Below are 16,125 nucleotides of genomic sequence, written 5' to 3'. Positions count from 1 at the left end.
TGATGCAATACTGAGGAAAGTATGTATGGAACGATAACTTTGGAAGTAGCAAGTGAAAAGTCTTATTATCTCTAAACAGAAAACATTGACATCTACAAGGTTCCAGGTGCTGAAAATTCCTCTAGAATGGCACCCTCAGCAATACACAGACCTCTGCTTCTGACCCCAGGCCATGGCAGTTTTAAATTAGGGACAGATTGTATGATAACTTGAAAATCTTATTATTGGGAGGGGAACTGTGTAGTAGAGTTGATTTCTTCTCAACGGAAGAATGAGACATCTACCGAGAGCATTGGAAATTCTGAAAATCATTTGACCTGAGGCTACAAGGGCTCTTCAGGAGACACTAAACAATTCTTGAACTTGAAATTGCTCAATAGTATTTAGAGTAGATACGGAGCAGGACTATACAAATTTAAGGAACGTCCATTGCTCAAACCTGAGGGCCATCAAAGTAGTAGTAATCATTCAGATGTCCCTGTTCATCTACACGCTAGTAAGTCTAAATGAGTGCTCCTTGAATCCTACAGCAACTGCCGAACTTATGGATGTAAAGGCCATTGTAGGCGGTTTGTTTTCTCTGAAACTCCAATTGCCAAAACACTGTCCTTCCACAGAATGAATGATCAAACCAATATGTTGTTTCATTTAACTCAAAAGCAGCAAAATTCCCACAAAGACTTTGTTTCTGACCGGGAATAAACCTGCTAAGCATCCTGATGTCTTTCCCCTGCCCTGACATCTAAAAAGTTTTACCAGTAGTGTTGACCATTCTGTATTGCATAAAAGTGTAATGACACTAGTTAAACTCTGTTTGTGTTGCATGACAGAGGGAAAAGACCAAAATGATCTTGGTTACAGAGCCCCTCCTACAGTCCTGGAGCCTAAGTTGGTTCTGGATTACTTATAAATTTAATGAACTTTATTTGTAATTCGTAATTCTTACGCTGAAACTGTACATCAATTGAGCATGATAAACAGTGAGGCCATGTTTCCAAATAAGGAAAAGCCCTTACTGTATAGGAAGTTTCCTTCAGGCCTAAAATTCTTCAAGCAGCACATGCCTATTCATCTTTGACCGACAAGCATGCATAATTAAGTATCATCCCCACATCACTAGATAAGAATGGGGATATAAAGAACTAACAATACATAGATATTGGGCCAGAAGAAGCAACAGGTCCTTGGCCTTTGGAATACTGTTGACAGAGTTGGCCAACTTGAATCACTGATTCAGTAGAAATGTCTTGCTCCTAAAGTCGACACCATCCACCAAAGGGCAACAAGTCCCTGACATAACTTATAGAGGGCTGCACACTAACCCAAACAAAGTGCACAGAACAGCAATACCTTCTTGTAAAAACATGTTGAAGGAACTTGCATGACTGTGGATGTATTGGTAAGTGGAATACATTCTGCATGTGTACCACAAGTCTGACAGTTCTTTGGAAAGGCACTAAAACCATGCTTAGACAACCAGCAAATATGTGGGCAGACATTTCCTATTATTCAGTCTCCAAACGTCCAAGAATATCTCCAATTACTTATGGAGCTCGTCCTAAAGAATTACCTTTGGACCATCATTCCCACTATATACAATCTCCTACTAAAAAAAAGACTTATGAGAGATTTCTGCTGAAGACAAAGGAAGCTATAAGAGGGAGATTAAACCAGTGGATGACAACCAAAAAGAATCACAACTGCTCCTAAGTCTCTCCATGCATGTTAGGAGGTTACAACTATCAATACCCCAGAACCCAAGTCTACGCTTATCCCCAAAAGGTATAAAACAAGACTACCAATAGATAATCCCTTATCGCCTTAAACCGAACTGCATAATCAGACAGGAAGCAAAACTGTTCTTACTTCTTCCAAACCAAGTAAGTATAAGCATAAGGGCATTACCCTGCAGCATCAGAAATGAGTTACTTGTCTTCCTCGCTAAAAACTCCTGCGGCTGACAAACCCTAATGGTGGCTTTACAAAATTACTGTGTTGGTGTCTCCACCTCTCTAAGCAGTCGCAGAGATGAGACAACGTAGCGAAGTAAAAGGTAATAACTCAACAAGCTAGACTGAAACTCCATCAGCATGTCTGCCAGTCTTGAGTTCATTTCCCCACAGGAAAGAGAAAGACAGCGAACCCCCTACTAAAGATGGTTAAAGGACCAATAAGCGTTTCAACAGCAAGAGGAGGTCTTCAACTCTCCACGACTTTAAAAGACACAAGACGACAAGCCAAGGCAGACCCAAAGGGGGATTTGTGCGTCCGAGGACGAGAAAAGTTATGAAATGCTTTCTAATAGGATAAAGCATTGGTTCTCTTCTCCAAAATTTAGAGGGCGCCGAAATATGCTAAGACAATTAAGACATATTCTCTAAGCGACCTCTTTCCTCAACAAAATGAGGATACAGCAAGGTGTTATGTTGCAACAAACGCCGTCCAGCCCGAATGAGTTCCTCCAACTCCAATCAAACTCTTCTTCCACCAGCGGGTGACGGGAGGAGACAGCTGCAGACAGGAGGTAAACAAAAGAGCTTAAAGGATTTTCTTTCTCCACAACACTTGGCGACAAAATGCAACACTTGTCAATGGAGGTGACAGCAGCTGAATGCAGTATCGCATCCACCACGACTCAATGAGAGGAAGACAGTTTAAGAGACTTAGGACTCAGCCAAGTCCGCACGAGCCAACTGAGTCGACTGAGAGAAAGAAAACGAGGTGCTAACAGTGGGAGGTGGTGGGAGAGGAGTTACAACGACTCTCCTGCCTCGTCTGAAAGTGAACGTACATACTTGAAAGCATTCCTATATGAAACTTCATCAGAAAGCTCTGAAGCTAGAATATCTAACTTGGCGAGAACTTTAGAAACTAGAGACAGTGTAGACTTGAAAGAGAAACATTAATCGAACCAGTAGTAAGAGATTTGGTGATAGCCGAAGAGAAAGCAGGCAAAGATCAAACACAAGCATTACGAAGAAAAAGGAATATGCTAGCAGACGAGAATTTAGAATCACCAAAACATGAGAGAGATAAACAGTCGACTGAGTCGACATATCTTAATGTGTAAGACTTGCTACAGATACATTATCATCTCAAAAAAATGTCTATACCTATACAGGCGGCCCTCGGTTAGTGGCAGGGGTTACAGGTAGCTGTAGTCTTCAAGTTATTATAATTCGTCTTACGATAATCCGTTTTTATGAGAGACCAAATTACAATAGCCTAACTTTATCCCATCTTCTAGTTATGTAAGTTCAAAAACAGCAAAAGAGAATGATGAAAGTTTGGTTTTAACGTTATACTCGTTGCGTAAACGTGTACAGCCATGAACAACCGAACGTGAAACAACTTTTTTTTTTTTCCAAGTACAACTGAATTGGATAACATCCGTTTGGCTTGTATTTCAATCATCATACTATAGTACACTATTACAGTAGTTGTTATAAATGCCGTTATGTAGAATAGAACTGAGATATCTTAATGTAATAACTTTATTCGCTATAGATCGTGGATTAATATAGATCGAAGATTAACCCTCTTACACCAAAGCGGTATAATAAAAATTGTCTCCTGTATGCAGGGCCGGTCTGGGAGTGAGCGCGGAAGCGGAAAAAATAATTTATTCAAAAATTCACAGCACGCTTAGTTTTCAAGATTAAGAGTTAATTTTTGGCTCCTTTTTTTCATATATAATTGTATTATATATGAAAAAATTTCATATATAATTGTATTCAAATTACGCTGTGCGGAAAACAGTTAAAGCTAACGAGTTACTTTTTTCGTTATATTGTACACTAAATTGCGATCATTTTGATATATAACACATTATAAAACGATCAAAGCAACACAGAAAAAATATTATCACAAAATGATGCATGAATTCGTAACGCGCGGACGTAAAAAAATGTTATTTTCAAATATTCACCGTAAATCTAAACATTGTTCTAGAGACTTTCAATTTGTTTCAAAATGAAGACAAATGACTGAATATTACGATACTGTAAGAGTTTTAGCTTAGAATTGCAGTTTTCGACCATTTTGGATGAGTTAAAGTTGACCAAATGTCGAAATTCAAAAATTCACCATAAATCTAAATATTGTTCTAGAGGCTTCGAATTTGTTTTAAAGTGAAGATAAATGACTGAATATTACTAGACTGTAAGAGTTTTAGCTTAAAATTGCGTTTTTCGACCATTTTGGTTGAGTCAAAGTTGACTGAACGTAGTTTTTTTCCTATTTATCGTGGTTTATATGCAAATATTTCAAAAATGAGAAAAGCTACAACCTTCAAATGTTTTTTGTTGTATTTTGCATGAAATTGCGCACATTTTCATATATAAAACTCTATAAAACGCCCAATATTAAAAGGAGAAAATATTAGGAGAATGCGACGTACGCATTTCGGAGATTTGCTGCCGAGAATCGGCGCGCGGATGGAAGGAAAAAGTTTTTTCAAAATTTCACCATAAATCTAAATATTGTTCTAGAGGCTTCGAATTTGTTTTAAAGTGAAGATAAATGACTGAATATTACTAGACTGTAAGATTTTTTAGCTTACAATTGCGTTTTTTGACCATTTCAGTTGAGTCAAAGTTGACCAAATGTAGTTTTTTCCTATTTATCGCTGTTTATAAGCAAATATTTCAAAAAAGAAAAATGCTACAGCCTTGAAATATTTTTTTTTGTATTTTGCATGAAATTGTGCACATTTTCATATATGAAACTCTATAAAACGCCTAATATGAAAAGGAGCAAATATTAGCAGAATGCGATGTACGCATTTCGGAGATTTGCAGCGGAGAATCGGGACGTGGAGGGAAGGAAATTTTTTTTTCATAAATTCACCATAAATCTAAATATTGTGCTAGAGACTTCGAATTTCTTTCAAAATAAAGATTAATGACTGAATATTACTAGACTGTAATATTTTTAGCTTAAAATTGCGTTTTTTGACCATTTCGGTTGAGTCAAAGTTGACCAAACGTAGTTTTTTTCTATTTATCGTGATTTACATTCAAGTATTTCAAAAATGAGAAAAGCTACAACCTTCAAATATTTTTTGTTGTATTTTGCATGAAATTACGCATATTGTCATATATGAAACTCTATAAAACGCCTAATATTAAAAGGAGCAAATATTAGGAGAATGCGACATACACATTTCGGAGATTTGAGGCCGAGAATCGGCACGCGGATGGAAGGAAATTTTTTTTTTTCAAAAATTCACCATAAATCTAAATATGTTTTCTATAGACTTCGAATTTGTTTTAAAGTGAAGATAAATGACTGAATATTACTAGACTGTTTATGTATTTTGCTTACCCAAAAATACCAATATATATATAAAAAATTATATACATATATAATATAATTATATATATATATATATATAATATGATATTAATATATATATATATATATATATATATACTACATAATTATTATATATATATATATATATATATATATATATATATATATATATATATATATATTATATATATATAAATATATGTGTGTATATATATATATATATATATATATATATATATATATATATATATATATATATATATATATATATATATATATATATATATAGATATATATATATATATATATATATATGTATATATATATATATATATATATATATATATATATATATATATATATATATATATATATATATATATATATATATATATATATATATATATAGAGAGGTATACAGGAGCGCAGACATAAGAGGTTCAGGAGGTCCATTGATACTAAAGATGAAGGCCAAGATTTATTATAAAAACGTTTCGCACATTAACTTTGTGCATCTTCAGTCTGTAAAAAGAGAAATGCATATATTAAAAACTAAAAAACAGGATTCACAATAGTATTCATTAAAATGCAATAAAATATAAATAGTTAAAAAGAGAAGAAGAACCACTGAGGTACCAAACCGACTAGAATGGAAGAAAAGCAAGGAACTGATTTTTTGAGAGAGCCAGGTCCAAGACGTTGACTATGCCAGATGTAGAGGTGAAGCCGAGGTGTTGTTATTCAATGGGGTGGGGAACCAGCCTTTTAATAATTAAAGATTCCAAGGTAGTTAGGTGGTCCGGGTCTTTAGTATAACCTATTATCGAAAAGTGCTTTTTGATACATTTATTTTGCATTTGGTGGCATGATTCTTGATACTAGAAAATTCAGGATTACTAATTCTCTGACCTGTTCTATAGCTGAAACCCATATGGATACAATATATCATCTGCAGTAATCTTCGAGTCGATCCCACGTAAGTTGCAGGGCATCCTGCGCATTTGAATTTGTATACAACGTTGGATCTCATGAAGTCCTGCAGACGATCTTTGAAATTAAAAAGCGAGCCAATTTGCAAGGATTGTTTGAGATGAGTTTAATTTTGAGATAAGGAATTTCTTGTTCTATTATTTGTGAGAGTCTAAGAGAAAACTTCGAGTCTGTTATATATGGAATCGATGCATACATCAGTTTTTTGGGACATCCATTAGCGGAGGAGGCGGTTGGATATAGTACCTACTAATTTGTTAATTATGTTATATACAATGTCTTTGGGATAGGAGTTTTTTTGAAAAAAGGTTATTAAAAATTCCATTTCGTTATGAAAAATTTGCCAGTTGGATGAATATTCAAAGCTCTATAGACTAGTGTGTAAATGGTATTAGTTTTAAAGGTTTTTCTGACAAGAACTATAGAAGTTATTGGCTAATCCCGTGAACGCCTTTTTTCGATATACTGCAGTCGTGAATTCTGAATTGACTCTAGTGACAAGAATGTCAGAAATGGTAATTTGTTTTTCATTTTCTATCTCCATTGTGAATTTAATGTTGGGAGGGATGTTGTACGTTAATGTGGTCCAAAAATTTTGCTATTTGCCACTGGTATCTGAAAAGTGCAAATGTGTCGTCAACATATCTTCTGTAATACATTGGTTTACAAGAAATAGGACAATTGTCTAAAAATTATGTTTCAAAATATGACATAAAAAAGTTCGCAAATATTGGCCCAAGTGGCGACCCCATAGCAACTCCATCGACCTGCGAATAGAGTCGTTGATTAAAAATAAACATGGAATCTTGCACAGCAAGTTCAAGAAATTGTTTAAAAAGGGGTTTGCTAAAACCATGAAATACAGTGTCATCGCTAATAAAAATCTTATTTAAAATAATATCTATGGTTTCGTTCAATGGTACATTCGTAAACAACGATTCCACGTCAAAACTGGCCATTTGGTAGTCTCCGTCCTGATGGATGATTTGTTCCTGAAATTGATATCCATTTTTCAAAGTGTTTTCATTAATGGAATATTCAGCTAATAGTGATACTAAAAATTTGGAGATAGAAAAAGAAGGACTATTGTATGCAGCCATAATGGGTCTAACAGGTGTGCCTGGTTTATGAATTTTCGGTAGGCCATATAATATACTAAACGAAGAACCTGTGACATGTAATTGCTGGTATGTAGTTTCATTTATTACCCCTTCATTTTTCAGTTTCCTTAAGAATCTATTGACTTTATCTTCTCTTTTGTAAATATCGAGAAAGTTGGGGTCACCATGTAGTTGAAACTTAGTGGTATCAGATAGAATGGTTTCAATTTTTTCTATGTACTCATTTTTGTTAAGAATCACGACACCTTTGCCTTTATCAGGTTTGCAAATAATTATATCTTCCCGTTTTTTCAATTCAAGTAATAATTTAAGATCATCCTTTCTAAAAAATGGTGTCCAGGAGGTTTTAAGGTTAGCATATGTTTGATGAATAATAGAGGACATTTTTTGTTGCAAATTACTGATGTCTTTTATCATATCTAGTTTCAAAAGTCTCTGAAACAACACTTCAAATGGCAAATAGAATCTGGCATAGTCAGGTCTGTAAGACGGTAAGCAAAAATCCAAACCGAAAGATAGTAAAAATTCTTCTCTCTTTGAAAGTACATAATTGGACAGGTTAAAAATACAGTCGTTTCTCTGATTGAAATCAGGAATAAAAACACCCAGGCTCTGAAGCTTCTTTTGGTGGCGACAAAATACAGAAGAAATAAATTCATTAATTACATTATAAAACAGTTTCTGATACAATAAACGGTCCAATAATGACAGATCAGAGAATAATTGGTTCTTGAGTTGTGTAACGGTTGAAGAGAGCTTCTGGACAATCGCAGTTTTCGTATCGATTTCTTTCTTCAGTAGAGTTTTGAGCGCATCCCTGTAAAATTCCGTAGAGTATAGCGATGATTTGTAGAGCTTGAATCTGACGAATTTCGGATATACATCGTTGAGTTCACAATACTGAAGAAAATCCAGGTCGCATCGCGCTTTTTCGAGTCTGAGTGTAGTCTTCTCTAATTGACGAGAGGTAGCCAGGGTAGTTGGTGGATAACGGTGCCTCAGCAGTTGAGCAAAATGGTGAATCCTTCGGAGTCGGAGGCGAAAGGCGAACAGGAGAGCGAAGAACAAGTGCTGTATCATCTTCGGACATAAGAGGTATACAGGAGCGCAGACATAAGAGGTTCAGGAGGTCCATTGATACTAAAGATGAAGGCCAAGATTTATTATAAAAACGTTTCGCACATTAACTTTGTGCATCTTCAGTCTGTAAAAAGAGAAATGCATATATTAAAAACTAAAAAACAGGATTCACAATAGTATTCATTAAAATGCAATAAAATATAAATAGTTAAAAAGAGAAGAAGAACCACTGAGGTACCAACCGACTAGAATGGAAGAAAAGCAAGGAATGATTTTTGAGAGAGCCAGGTCCAAGACGTTGACTATGCCAGATGTAGAGGTGAAGCCGAGGTGTTGTTATTCAATGGGGGAACCAGCCTTTTAATAATTAAAGATTCCAAGGTAGTTAGGTGGTCCGGGTCTTTAGTATAACCTATTATCGAAAAGTGCTGTTTTGATACATTTATTTTGCATTTGGTGGCATGATTCTTGATACTAGAAAATTCAGGATTACTAATTCTTTGACCTGTTCTATAGCTGAAACCCATATGGCTACAATATCTCATCTGCAGTAATCTTCGAGTCGATCCCACGTAAGTTGCAGGGCATCCTGCGCATTTGAATTTGTATACAACGTTGGATCTCATGAAGTCCTGCAGACGATCTTTGAAATTAAAAAGCGAGCCACATTAACGTACAACATCCCAACATTAAATTCACAATGGAGATAGAAAATGAAAACAAATTACCATTTCTGGACATTCTTGTCACTAGAGTCAATTCAGAATTCACGACTGCAGTATATCGAAAAAAGGCGTTCACGGGATTAGCCAATAACTTCTATAGTTCTTGTCAGAAAACCTTTAAAACTAATACCATTTACACACTAGTCTATAGAGCTTTGAAATATTCATCCAACTGGCAAATTTTTCATAACGAAATGGAATTTTTAATAACCTTTTTTCAAAAAAACTCCTATCCCAAAGACATTGTATATAACATAATTAACAAATTAGTAGGTAACTATATCCAACCGCCTCCTCCGCTAATGGATGTCCCAAAAAAACTGATGTATGCATCGATTCCATATATAACAGACTCGAAGTTTTCTCTTAGACTCTCACAAATAATAGAACAAGAAATTCCTTATCTCAAAATTAAACTCATCTCAAACAATCCTTGCAAAATTGGCTCGCTTTTTAATTTCAAAGATCGTCTGCAGGACTTCATGAGATCCAACGTTGTATACAAATTCAAATGCGCAGGATGCCCTGCAACTTACGTGGGATCGACTCGAAGATTACTGCAGATGAGATATTGTAGCCATATGGGTTTCAGCTATAGAACAGGTCAAAGAATTAGTAATCCTGAATTTTCTAGTATCAAGAATCATGCCACCAAATGCAAAATAAATGTATCAAAACAGCACTTTTCGATAATAGGTTATACTAAAGACCCGGACCACCTAACTACCTTGGAATCTTTAATTATTAAAAGGCTGGTTCCCCCATTGAATAACAACACCTCGGCTTCACCTCTACATCTGGCATAGTCAACGTCTTGGACCTGGCTCTCTCAAAAATCATTCCTTGCTTTTCTTCCATTCTAGTCGGTTGGTACCTCAGTGGTTCTTCTTCTCTTTTTAACTATTTATATTTTATTGCATTTTAATGAATACTATTGTGAATCCTGTTTTTTAGTTTTTAATATATGCATTTCTCTTTTTACAGACTGAAGATGCACAAAGTTAATGTGCGAAACGTTTTTATAATAAATCTTGGCCTTCATCTTTAGTATCAATGGACCTCCTGAACCTCTTATGTCTGCGCTCCTGTATACCTCTTATGTCCGAAGATGATACAGCACTTGTTCTTCGCTCTCCTGTTCGCCTTTCGCCTCCGACTCCGAAGGATTCACCATTTTGCTCAACTGCTGAGGCACCGTTATCCACCAACTACCCTGGCTACCTCTCGTCAATTAGAGAAGACTACACTCAGACTCGAAAAAGCGCGATGCGACCTGGATTTTCTTCAGTATTGTGAACTCAACGATGTATATCCGAAATTCGTCAGATTCAAGCTCTACAAATCATCGCTATACTCTACGGAATTTTACAGGGATGCGCTCAAAACTCTACTGAAGAAAGAAATCGATACGAAAACTGCGATTGTCCAGAAGCTCTCTTCAACCGTTACACAACTCAAGAACCAATTATTCTCTGATCTGTCATTATTGGACCGTTTATTGTATCAGAAACTGTTTTATAATGTAATTAATGAATTTATTTCTTCTGTATTTTGTCGCCACCAAAAGAAGCTTCAGAGCCTGGGTGTTTTTATTCCTGATTTCAATCAGAGAAACGACTGTATTTTTAACCTGTCCAATTATGTACTTTCAAAGAGAGAAGAATTTTTACTATCTTTCGGTTTGGATTTTTGCTTACCGTCTTACAGACCTGACTATGCCAGATTCTATTTTGCCATTTTGAAGTGTTGTTGTTTCAGAGACTTTTGAAACTAGATATGATAAAAGGCAATCAGTAATTTGCAACAAAAAATGTCCTCTATTATTCATCAAACATATGCTAACCTTAAAACCTCCTGGACACCATTTTTTAGAAAGGATGATCTTAAATTATTACTTGAATTGAAAAAACGGGAAGATATAATTATTTGCAAACCTGATAAAGGCAAAGGTGTCGTGATTCTTAACAAAAATGAGTACATAGAAAAAATTGAAACCATTCTATCTGATACCACTAAGTTTCAACTACATGGTGACCCCAACTTTCTCGATATTACAAAAGAGAAGATAAAGTCAATAGATTCTTAAGGAAACTGAAAAATGAAGGGTAATAAATGAAACTACATACCAGCAATTACATGTCACAGGTTCTTCGTTTAGTATATTATATGGCCTACCGAAAATTCATAAACCAGGCACACCTGTTAGACCCATTATGGCTGCATACAATAGTCCTTCTTTTTCTATCTCCAAATTTTTAGTATCACTATTAGCTGAATATTCCATTAATGAAAACACTTTGAAAAATGGATATCAATTTCAGGAACAAATCATCCATCAGGACGGAGACTACCAAATGGCCAGTTTTGACGTGGAATCGTTGTTTACGAATGTACCATTGAACGAAACCATAGATATTATTTTAAATAAGATTTTTATTAGCGATGACACTGTATTTCATGGTTTTAGCAAACCCCTTTTTAAACAATTTCTTGAACTTGCTGTGCAAGATTCCATGTTTATTTTTAATCAACGACTCTATTCGCAGGTCGATGGAGTTGCTATGGGGTCGCCACTTGGGCCAATATTTGCGAACTTTTTTATGTCATATTTTTGAAACAGATTTTTAGACAATTGTCCTATTTCTTGTAAACCAATGTATTACAGAAGATATGTTGACGACACATTTCGACCTTTTTCAGATACCAGTGGCAAATAGCAAAATTTTTGGACCACATTAACGTACAACATCCCAACATTAAATTCACAATGGAGATAGAAAATGAAAACAAATTACCATTTCTGGACATTCTTGTCACTAGAGTCAATTCAGAATTCACGACTGCAGTATATCGAAAAAAGGCGTTCACGGGATTAGCCAATAACTTCTATAGTTCTTGTCAGAAAACCTTTAAAACTAATACCATTTACACACTAGTCTATAGAGCTTTGAAATATTCATCCAACTGGCAAATTTTTCATAACGAAATGGAATTTTTAATAACCTTTTTTCAAAAAAACTCCTATCCCAAAGACATTGTATATAACATAATTAACAAATTAGTAGGTAACTATATCCAACCGCCTCCTCCGCTAATGGATGTCCCAAAAAAACTGATGTATGCATCGATTCCATATATAACAGACTTCCTCGAAGTTTTCTCTTAGACTCTCAAATAATAGAACAAGAAATTCCTTATCTCAAAATTAAACTCATCTCAAACAATCCTTGCAAAATTGGCTCGCTTTTTAATTTCAAAGATCGTCTGCAGGACTTCATGAGATCCAACGTTGTATACAAATTCAAATGCGCAGGATGCCCTGCAACTTACGTGGGATCGACTCGAAGATTACTGCAGATGAGATATTGTAGCCATATGGGTTTCAGCTATAGAACAGGTCAGAGAATTAGTAATCCTGAATTTTCTAGTATCAAGAATCATGCCACCAAATGCAAAATAAATGTATCAAAACAGCACTTTTCGATAATAGGTTATACTAAAGACCCGGACCACCTAACTACCTTGGAATCTTTAATTATTAAAAGGCTGGTTCCCCCATTGAATAACAACACCTCGGCTTCACCTCTACATCTGGCATAGTCAACGTCTTGGACCTGGCTCTCTCAAAAATCATTCCTTGCTTTTCTTCCATTCTAGTCGGTTGGTACCTCAGTGGTTCTTCTTCTCTTTTTAACTATTTATATTTTATTGCATTTTAATGAATACTATTGTGAATCCTGTTTTTTAGTTTTAATATATGCATTTCTCTTTTTACAGACTGAAGATGCACAAAGTTAATGTGCGAAACGTTTTTATAATAAATCTTGGCCTTCATCTTTAGTATCAATGGACCTCCTGAACCGCTTATATATATTATATATATATTATAATATATATATGTGTGTATGTATATATATGTATATATATATATATATATATATATAATATATATATATATATATATATATATATATATATAATATATATATATATATATATATATATATATATATATGTAGGGCCTAGGGTTATAATTAATGATATATTGCCAATACGTATGTTCGCTGTGACCTATTGGAATGTGGAGAAGCAACGACCCAAGAAAAGCTGATGAATGGTTTCTGTGGGTGGCGTGATATGAAAACTGCATAGAAAGATGAGTCAATGTACTCAGTTCATGAACTCTTTTCAAAAGTGCCTTTGGGAAACTGGTTGCAGCCAGTAATGTGAGGCGTTGTCGAAATGTGCATTCGTATGTGCGTGTGCGCCTCTTCCTTTTATAATGAATCATACGCAAGTCTGTGAGGGATTTGGCATAGAGGGGGCTTTGAGAGAAAGGCAGGATGACGGGGAAGCTTAGCGAAAGTTTATCTGTGATCTGTGCTTGAAATATTCCGGCTGCTTGGGTGAGTTTTATAATATTTTAGCCAAAGAACGACTTGTTGTATGTTTAACATTTCATCAGAATATCCAATCTTTTCCAATCTTTAATCTTTGTTGTTAAACTTATGTGTGTACTTACGAGGTGTTCTCGTGTCTTTGAAACAGACGGTTCTAGCGGAACCATGGGGGGGACCAAGAGGGAGTCCCGATGGGATAATAGACATTTGGTGTGACTAATTACCTTTTAGACATTTTGTTGGGGTTTTAATTGAATTAAGTTAGTCTGTGAGACCTAACTGATTTACTGTTTTTTCGTTGTTAATAAATGTATTTTTTATAATGCAACTCTCTCATTTTGATTAGAGAAAAGTCGCGAGCCGCTGGTTGCTTAGAGAGAGAGAGGGATTTGTGTGTTTGCCTGACACTCGGAGTTACACGTTTACCAAATGAATAATGAGGTTTCATATCTCATTACATTATATATATATATATATATATATATATATATATATATATATATATATATATATATAGATATATATATATATATATATGATATATACTACATATCTATATATATAGATATATATATATATATATATATATATATATATATATATATATATATATACATATAGATATATAGATATATATATATATTATATATATATATATATATATATATATATATATATATATATATATATATATATATATATAATATATATATATATATATATATATATATATATATATATATATATATATATATATATATATATATATTTATTACATTTTTCGATTCTGGTACGAATACATAAATAAAAGGAATGCAGGTGACACTTTTCTTTTTGCATACAATGAAATATCATAATATCATGCATAGATACGGATAGATAAAAACTTGTAATAAATATAAAAATAAATATAAAATAAATGCAGAATACTCACTCGTAATCCTGACTCTTCGTTCTATTCTTGTTTTCTCCCTCCTCCATTGAAGAGCCTTGCATTTTTTTCCTCTCGACATGATGAGGTACAGGTGGAGGAGGGAGACGCGCGCCCTTACTGCCGAAGGGACGCACGGTCCCGTGTGCCCTCCGCTGTCTGTTGCCGGGCACGATTTTACACAAAAAACCCCCCCACTGGCCCATCTCCCTCACTTAGGCCTTCGCTTTCTGTATTGTCATCCGCGACAAAACTAGACCCTATATCCTCATCCTCCCCCTCCTCAGATTCCCCCTCATAGGCACTAAAACCACTAAATTCGAGCTCACTTTCGGGATGTGAGCCTCATCACTAGATGACCAACCGCCATCAAAATGAGGACTTGCGACATACTCCTGATCGAGCTCCGATAAGTACTCATCTATGTCCCTTGGTTGGAGGCCTCCCAAATTCCTACGAATGCCCCTAAGGACGCCCCGATGCTTCCTATGGGTTACTAAAGGTACACGAGACACACGTTGTGATCCTAAACCACTTTCATCCACACGTGGCTGCACAGAACGGCGTTGAGGCGCGAGGTCATCCTGGGTGCTTGGTCCTTCGCCAGCATCCAAGTCCAAAATACGCCTCACACGATCCCTTCCGACGGGTAAAACTCGCCTTTCGCGTTCCATACGTCGTTGAGACATCTCCATAAACGTCCTGTAGCAACACAAATATTCAAAGTCTCGCACAAGTTATGCCAAACACGATTGCAGCAAAAGATCGCTCTCGGACGACGCGTCGCTGATGCTTGCTGAAGTGAGAAGGAGGGATTTCACGCATGCGCACTTGGGTCACACTTCTAAACAAAACAACAGCTTGATCCGTGAACTCCCAGCATCCCCCAAGGCGCGTGATTCAAAAGTTTTGGCTGGTAGGCCTATAAGTATTTTTCCCCGAATTAAAAAAAAAACTTTTTTATGTCGATGTATAATACGTCCAATCGGCACCCGGGAGACATTTTATCTCAACATTTAATACGGCCAATCGGCGTAAGAGGGGTAATAAGGAATTGAATGAAACCACAGGGTCGTATGGTCAATCCTGGTCGCAATCAAAAAGTCCAGTGCAATCTTGAGAATCATTGGCAGACAAAAGTCTGTCATACTCTTCATCCTTCCTTACCCTCAAGAATGATTGATAATCCCGCTCAAATGAGGACATTGGTTTTCAGTACAAAGCAGTCTTGTCCATGCTGTACTCGGCAGTCACAGACACTGATTGATTTTCAATTTTTGTACCATAAAAGCCGCGTTGGTCCTTTTAACAGAATCTGCAAGGTCAAAGATCACCGCGAAAGGAATCTGCTTGAATCCGTTTTTTATTGAAGTCACGTCAACAAGGAATTTAAATCTCCATCCTGGATTGTCCCTTGACCCTCTCTCCTTGTCTCTTTTGCTTAAAGAACACGCCGCCCAGATGAACAAACTGTAACCCCACCCCCTTTCTGTTTTGTATATAAAAAACTGTCAACTTCTATTATATACAGTGTGAACTTGAAAATGTAGAATATACTACGA

The sequence above is a fragment of the Macrobrachium nipponense genome, chromosome 9, assembly GCF_015104395.2.
Source record: "Macrobrachium nipponense isolate FS-2020 chromosome 9, ASM1510439v2, whole genome shotgun sequence".
NCBI lineage: Eukaryota > Metazoa > Arthropoda > Malacostraca > Decapoda > Palaemonidae > Macrobrachium > Macrobrachium nipponense.
Note: the sequence above shows the minus strand (reverse complement) of the source record.